This window comes from Vipera ursinii, assembly GCF_947247035.1.
Source record: "Vipera ursinii genome assembly, chromosome: 1".
Lineage (NCBI taxonomy): Eukaryota > Metazoa > Chordata > Lepidosauria > Squamata > Viperidae > Vipera > Vipera ursinii.
The window spans coordinates 329,986,985-329,994,806 of NC_139512.1; the positions used below are offsets into that span (position 1 = coordinate 329,986,985).

General features: G+C 37.6%; 1 long non-coding RNA gene across 1 annotated transcript; it reads left to right on the plus strand.

Annotated features, from left to right (window-relative positions):
• Positions 1-1,857: 1,857 nt before the first annotated feature.
• Positions 1,858-5,809, plus strand: LOC310632206. Its single transcript, XR_014490810.1, has 5 exons — positions 1,858-1,930; positions 3,035-3,141; positions 3,661-3,787; positions 4,813-4,942; positions 5,648-5,809. It is a non-coding gene; the product is annotated as an uncharacterized lncRNA (long non-coding RNA).
• Positions 5,810-7,822: the final 2,013 nt, after the last annotated feature.

Here is a 7,822-nt window from a genome sequence, read left to right on the forward strand (position 1 = left end):
TGTTATATTAATGAAAGGATTATTTTTTTTCTACTCCTAGACAATCAGCTAAAAACTGTATTTTGTAGTTGGCTAGAAAAGCAAACCTAGTTTAGTGCTTGAAATACTGACTAAGCTCAGAAGCCAATTAAAATGATACATTTGGATAGCAAATGGTGGAAGGAGTAGTATCATATTTCTTTGACTCTATATTTCCATTGGGAAATGCCTGAAGCACCTGTCTTTGGAATTCAGCTTATGACAATTAAAGATTTGTTTAGGAAAACCAACCCTTTGATTTGGGACCATTTGAACACTTCAAAAACAGGAGAGTTCTGCATGTGCACAGAATCTCAGTCACATTTACAGTTAGTAGTAGTACATAGCCCCTCCATTTTGACATATGAAAACTGAGGTTAACTTTCTTTGTCAAAGCTCTTTGAAGGGGTACTATCAACAAAAACTACTCTTTTAAAACTTTGCAAACCTTTAGTGACTACCTTCTGGTGCATATAGACCATTCTTCCCAAATCTCTGAATGCAGTTTTCAACCTCCTATTAACCTGATTAACATTCTTTTATATCCAGGTGTGGGATGGGGACTAACAGACAAAAGTGGGAGGGATCTGCTAACACCCTCTAGACAAAAGCAACCACCATAGATGAAATTTGGGCTTTGTCCACCTGTCGGCACTGGAAAAGGTAAGAAATAGGAGATGGAAGCAGACTTTCATATGAGCTGGGGGCATCTCTCAAGGGAATAGTAGTTCTCTTTCTTTGTCTGTTTAGCCTAACCTTCAGTTTTTCATCATGGAAGGCAAGCTTTGATATATTTCTTATTTCCTATAACTGGTAAGAACAGAATGATGTATAAAGATGTCAGAACAGGGCATGGAATGAGACGTACAAAAAAAAATAGAGATAAGCTTTCTCCAGGTAGGACAAGATTTAATATGTTAGTTTTTCTTGGATTATTAGATTGTTTCTTTCCATATTTTGGCTGCATGATTCTGTAGATCACAAAAGAAAAGTAAGGGATGCAGGGCACCTGCAACTCATGGATTTCTCATTCTTGCTCAAGAGTGGGACTTCCAGGGGAGGTGTGCTTAGGCCCAATTTATGGGCAAGAATGAAGGAAGATCATGGCTGCTTAATCTGCTGTTGAAGTCAGCAAAAGTTCTGGTTATTTACAGATAGCAGTATTTCTGCATTTTTTCCAGTCCTTAAATTTTTGAATATTCTTAGACACAGTCATTTAAATACATGATAAATAAGCATAATAAAATATCAGCTTTGGTCTGCAACATTCATAGGAGAGGGTAAAAAACAAAAAAAATGGCAATAATGACAGATTTCTGTCCCTGTAGTATGTGTGACTTCTATTGATTTGCAGACATATATCTGTGCTCACAGCATCCTGAACTCTGAATGAATCTGAAAGTGCTCAAGAAGTCTGAGTCAATCTTAGATGAACAATATTGGACATTGTGCATTGAGAGATGGATTTGAGCAGGTCAGGCTAGTTTTCAAGAAGCAGACAAATTATCCAAAGGATTCTGTCACCAGAAAGTAATAGGTTCTGTAGCAGTCTTCCATTTCTAATTCAAAAGGTTAGGGAAGCCATACATGCAGATGCATGCATACCAGCACATAGATAAAGATATTGTTATGTACTGGGCTTTTTGAGGGAATACCACATGGGTTGCTGGAGCAGCTAACGGCTCTCCAAGAACCCAGAGTACAAGTATCCTGTGCTGCAATTGGCTATCTCCAGGCAGCAATGGTTGATTCAAACATATTGGCTGCTGCCTAGGGGTTAGACTATATATTGCAGCTGGTTGCAGCCATTTTCCCCAGTACAGTCTTTGCACGAATAAATGATGAGTTACCCTGTACTCCGTTTCACTTCTTCATTCCTGTGTCAAAGAACCCGCTATTTAACAGATATCTTGTAAGTATCTTACAGATATAAACAAATAATAGCATCATGGGCAGAAAGAAGGTATGCATATCATTTGCAGGTTTACTAAAAGTTCTTTGAGAGAAGTAATAAGGACTTTCAGTTGCTCCTGACAATATACTTTTCAGGTTTGTAATAGTGATGAATAACTGTAGCTCGGATGTCAGAAGAGGGTAAAGGTTCATTCTCCGAGCTTCAGGGTTGGTTCCTGAAAGTTTTGTTACCAGCCTAGGTAACATCTTCAGTGGAGTTCAGGTGTTAGAAAGTGTTTTTGGCTACTTCTGATAACTATGAGAGGCATCTAAACTATGAGAGCATAAAAATAAAAGACTTTGAGATTGCCAGTCAACAGAGTCTCAATAACCCTAGTTCTTAGATGCACTAAATTGTTTAGGTAGAAATGAGCATCTTTTCTTGGAGCCCTGATTTGTTCATAGTTATACTTCCATTGAATCAACAGGAGTAAATGTGGATCCTGGAAATACACCACAGAATTCTAACATGTTGCAGGGGAATCAGCGTCTGTTCAGATAATCATTATAAATTTTTTTGCATGGATGTCTATGGAGATTCTCAGTCATCCAGGTCATAGTTGCCTCAAAGATGCTTTTTTAAAAGGCAGTTGGACTCTGTTTTTTCCTTGAGGAAGAAGAAAATATTTTGCTTCTCAACCAAAAAGCTTCAGAACTGATGATGCTTCTTGGATGAGAAGTGAAATATTTTCTTTTCCCTCCTCAAGAAAAACCCCAGTCCAGTTGCCTTTTGAAATGCACCTTTGAGATGTTTTGCATGGATGGAGGTTTTTATATTTTTACTTCAGGGGTCGAATTTAATTATTTTTAATTGTTTTTTTTAATTTTTGTATTGTATTGATGTTTTAAACACCTTGTAAACCGCCCTGAGTCCTATGGGAAAAGGGCAGTATATAAATCAAATAAAATCTAAATCTAAATCTAAATGGTGTTCCTATGAGAGAGTTGGGGAGAGGTTGTGGTTTCAGTATGGATCAGGATAGCAGTTGTCACTTTTGTTGAAAGAAAGATCTGCCTTATTCACCTTTGTCAATGAGGGTACTAACTCAGTATTTCCCAACAGGAATATTTTCAGTCTGTGAATGTTGAAGTTTTTACTTGATCCATCAGCCATGAAGATGTATCACCTTTTCTTTTTGACTCTCTTTCTGAAAGGTGTAGTTGGTCCAGGTACAAAAATGAGCAATCTTTAAGCACATTGCAATGCAATATATTACATTAATACATTAATATAGTCATAATGTGTGAGAGGAAATTATGCTAGATATCTTTATGAAATACTTTAGGTCCTTTCAATGCGATATAGATATGCTAAATATGCTTGTAAATAATATGTAAAGTATCCATGTTAGCATTCCTTTATTAAGTAAACATTTTAAAAACTCATGTATATACAAGGCCCACAGACATTGGACAGCATTCACTTTTGCACCATACTCATTATAGTTCCCTGTTTAATGTAGAGTTGTAGGTATGCAGGGAATATACATACATACACAAAGGAAGAGTCAATACAATACACTAGTTGTTGCTGTAGATATAGGTTATTTCTGTAGATATTTCTTAGATATTTCATCCAGAATCATGCTTAGGAATGTGTTATCTGTGAGATATTTTTACTGTATATATTTGTATTTATAAATAATGCACAAGGGAGTTTTAAATATATATATTTAATTTTTCATCTAGATCCTGCTGGAGGTCAACTTGATTGTCAATATCGTTTTGATGGTTTCTGTTCTCCAAAAGACCTTCCCTGCCCTCACTGTTTTTCTCCATATGGATCTTGTGAATTTGACTTCCAGTGCTGTGCCAAGTAAGTCAGTTTTCCCAGGGTACAGAACACAGATCTTATGGATCAAACAAAATTGTTATTTGGTATTTTGCATTTACAGTTTCCAATCTCAATTTTAGACTGTGTTTTGAATTTATGGTTATTTCAATTCAGGCATCAATATTGCACATGTAGCAATAAAAGTGATCCATATTAATTTACACACTATAATATAACTAGCAAATTACTATTAATTGTCTACATAATGCATTTACTCCAGATTAGCATTAAAGACATAACATTGAAATTTGTGCTTTTCATGGTTCCTTAGTCTTGGACACAATAGGGACACGACAGATCACTGCCTAGCAGATTAGTGGGCATAATGGAATATTACTTGTTCTACCCTGTAAAATTCAGTAAGGTACAAGAGATCGTCCTTGTAATTTTCTCTTTGTAGACTATATGCTATTTTAGCAAAGGTATATGATAGCATGTATAGCATTCAGATTAAAGGGCTAAATGCTCTTTTAAAAAAAAGATCTTCAAAGGCATCCATTGCAGAATCCTTAACATTTTATTTTCCCCTTAATTTCATGGCAATTTAAAAAATCCACTCATGTATAAACCTACAATCAAAAAACTATCAATTATACATTTAATTAACATATAGCCTAATCCTTTATGGGCAGCAGTTAAGATGCTGGGCTTGTTGGTTGGAAAGCCAGCAGCCCAAATGTGAGACCTGAGTGGGGAGCTGGCATCCTTGCCCCAGCTCCTGTCAGCCTAGCAGTTCAAAGGCATACGACTGCAAGTAGATAAATAGATAAGTTAATAAATTGGTACCACTTTGGTGGGAAGCTAACAGTGCTCTGTGACATCATTCTTGCCACATGACCATGGAAATGTCAATGCTGGTTCAATGGCCTTGAATTGGAGAAGAGCACTACCCCCTACATTCAGCAACTATTAGCGGAGTAAAATCCGCAAGGACTACTTTACCTAGTCCTTTATACCTACAAAATAATTTTCAACTTGAAATAATTTATTCCTTTTCTAATATACAGAAAAAGTTGGATTCCAGAGTGTGAATATGAAACTTCACCAGCTGAAAGTTTTTTTCCTGAAACAACAACTTCACAAATATTTTATGATGAAGCTGAGGCACCAAAATAAGCTAGAGTGACAGTCATTCTTGTAAGTTGGTGTCGCTCAAATTAAACATAGATGTATTTCTTCCTTGTTCTGATTAGTATTGTATACACTAATGTTCAGGGTAATAATTATAACACTAGATAAGCTGTGACCTGCTGGGTCATCAATATTTCCTTACCTAAAGAGAGAGACAGAATGACCACAGTCGTATAAAAAAGCAGTGGAAGCAGGAGTGACTTTTATCAGCTTCCACACTGAGGAGTTTCTTTGGGTAAAGCTGACAGGGACCATTGAAAAAAAATTCCTTCCTTCCTTCCTTCCTTCCCTCCCTCCTTCCTTCGTTTCTTCCTTCAATCAATCATTCCCTCCCTCCTCTTTTCTTTCTTTCCTTCATTTCTTTTTCATTCTTTCTTTTTTTCCTTCCCTCGCACCTTTCTTCCCTCCCTCTTTGTTTCTATCACCCTTCCTTCCCTCCTTCTTCATCCTTTCTTCCTTGCTTCCTTTTCTCCCTCCATTTCTCATTAACCATGATCTCAATTACCAGTATTTTATTATTCCCATAGTGGCAGCTATAAAAAATGGCTGCTTGTGTCGAACAGATGCTTCCCAAGCTTCCATCTTGCCCTTCTCATCCTCATTTATGGCTACCCTATATTGTTATTTAAATTATTATCAGAATCTGCTGGCTTTATATAACCAATATGACTATGGTTATTACAACTAATTTTCTTCTACATTATTTTTCAGTTCCTGCTAAGTAAAAACATCTGAGTATCATCTAACAGTTGATGGAGGCTTTAAAGATGAATTTAATTCCCAAAAATGTTGGTTCTTATGAGTTGCTGATAAAAAAAACTGTGATATTGTCAAGTGCGGAAGCTGGTATGCATTAAAACTGATACTTTCCATACTTCATGGCCATGCCTCAGTTCTCCATTCTTTCTGCGGATGCTTTTTTTCACACCTTCAGGAACTATTCCTCAAGAGAAATCCATGCATTCTAAAAAATATGATGGATTATATCTGGGTAAGAATGTAATAACCATGTTAGATGCCCCCCAGGTTCTGCTGTGCTGCCTCATCACAGTGGGGCAGTGTTCTTGGGTGAGATGAGCAAAGAATACCAGGAGTGTATGTTAACAGTGCATATTCCCAGCAGGGTTACCCAAGGCATGAAGGTCACACAGCTACACAGCTCAGAAGATCACTTGCCAGGCATGAAAGATCAGGCCCATATATGAAAGTCTAATTAAATCAATTTATTGCTAATCATGTCTCTGCATGGAAAACCTTTCAACTAATAGCACCTGCTTGAAGTTAAATGAGGGTTAAATGGAATTCAAGGGGGGGTTAGACTTAGTTCACTTGTGGCTACATAGGGATTCCTGACTGATTCCTCTTTTAACTCTGCCACCAGGTTTTACCACTCCTTCTCCTACATCACTTTAGTAACAATACCGGCCTTAGCCATGAAAGCCAGATGGGTGACTTTGGGCCAGTCACTTTCTCTCAGCTCAATTCACCTCACAGAATTCTTGATGTGGGGAAAGTAGAAAGAAACAGGTGTGTTGTATATGATATAATACTAGACAGAAGGCTCCTCAGACAGTACTCAACATGCTACAAAGGATCTATTGGAGTAAATGGTGTTTATAACAAGACTCAGTTAAAGTTTTGGGGGCATCTTGATCCTGATGTTGCCATACAGCAAAGAAAATCCAGAATTACAGTAAATAATGTGTAACATAAGAAGCATGAACAAAGAAAAGTGCAGAACAATGAAAGATGAAATGAAATGACTACAAATAGACATCTTAGACATCTAGGAATAGAGATGGTCTGGAATTGGACAATTTTGATCAAAACATTACTCTTCTTTTTAGTTGGGACATGAAAAACAAAGCAGAAGTGGTGTTATTTTTATAGTTAGGAAACTGAAAACAAGAACAGCGCTTGGCTACAGAAGAAGAGGAGGTTTTTATGCTCAAGTTTTATGCTTAATTCAGTTTGAAACAGAAGAACATGCAAGCAAGATGAGTTGCCTGTATTTGGAACAGGCATGTGAAAGTTGAAAACATTAAGGAGGAAAGTGGATTTTATTTTGTAGCTTAGGAAACTGAAATAAAGCAGGAAATCAATTTAACCTCTCCAATGATTTCTTCAAACAACCAAAATAATAATAATAATAATAATAATAATAATAATAATAATAATAATAATAATAATAATAATAATAATAATAATAATAATTTTATTTATATACCGCCCTTCTCCCGAAGGACTCAGGGCGGTGAACAGGGCAAACATATAAAAATACAAAAATACAAAAGTTAAAAAGAATTAAACATATGCCCAAGCTAAAAACAGTAAATGCATATATTAAAAGTGACAATAAAAACCCAACCCATCCCCCATCAGGCCAAGCCGGCTTGTTCAAATAAATGTGTCTTCAGATCACGATGGAAGGAGTGAAGGTCGGGCGCCATCCGGAGCTCAACTGGCAACCGATTCCATAGCTCCGGGGCGCCCACAGAGAAGGACCTCCCCCTGGGGGCCACCAATCGACATTCTCTGATCGGTGGCACCCTGAGGAGGCCCTCTCTGTGGGAGCGCACAGGGCGGAGGGAAGTTGATGCCGGCAGCAGGTGCTCCCTAAGGTACTCCGGACCCATGCCATGTAGGGCCTTAAACACCATTACCAGTACCTTGAATCTCACCCGGAAGACAACTGGTAACCAATGCAGCTCACAGAGCAGAGGTGTAACATGGGAGTATAGGGAGACTCCCAACACAACTCTCACGGCTGCATTCTGTACCAGTTGGAGCCTCCGAGTGGTCCTCAAGGGCAGCCCCATGTAGAGAGTGTTGCAGTAGTCCAGGCGAGATGATGCCTCTATACAGTTCAGAACATACTGTGAAACT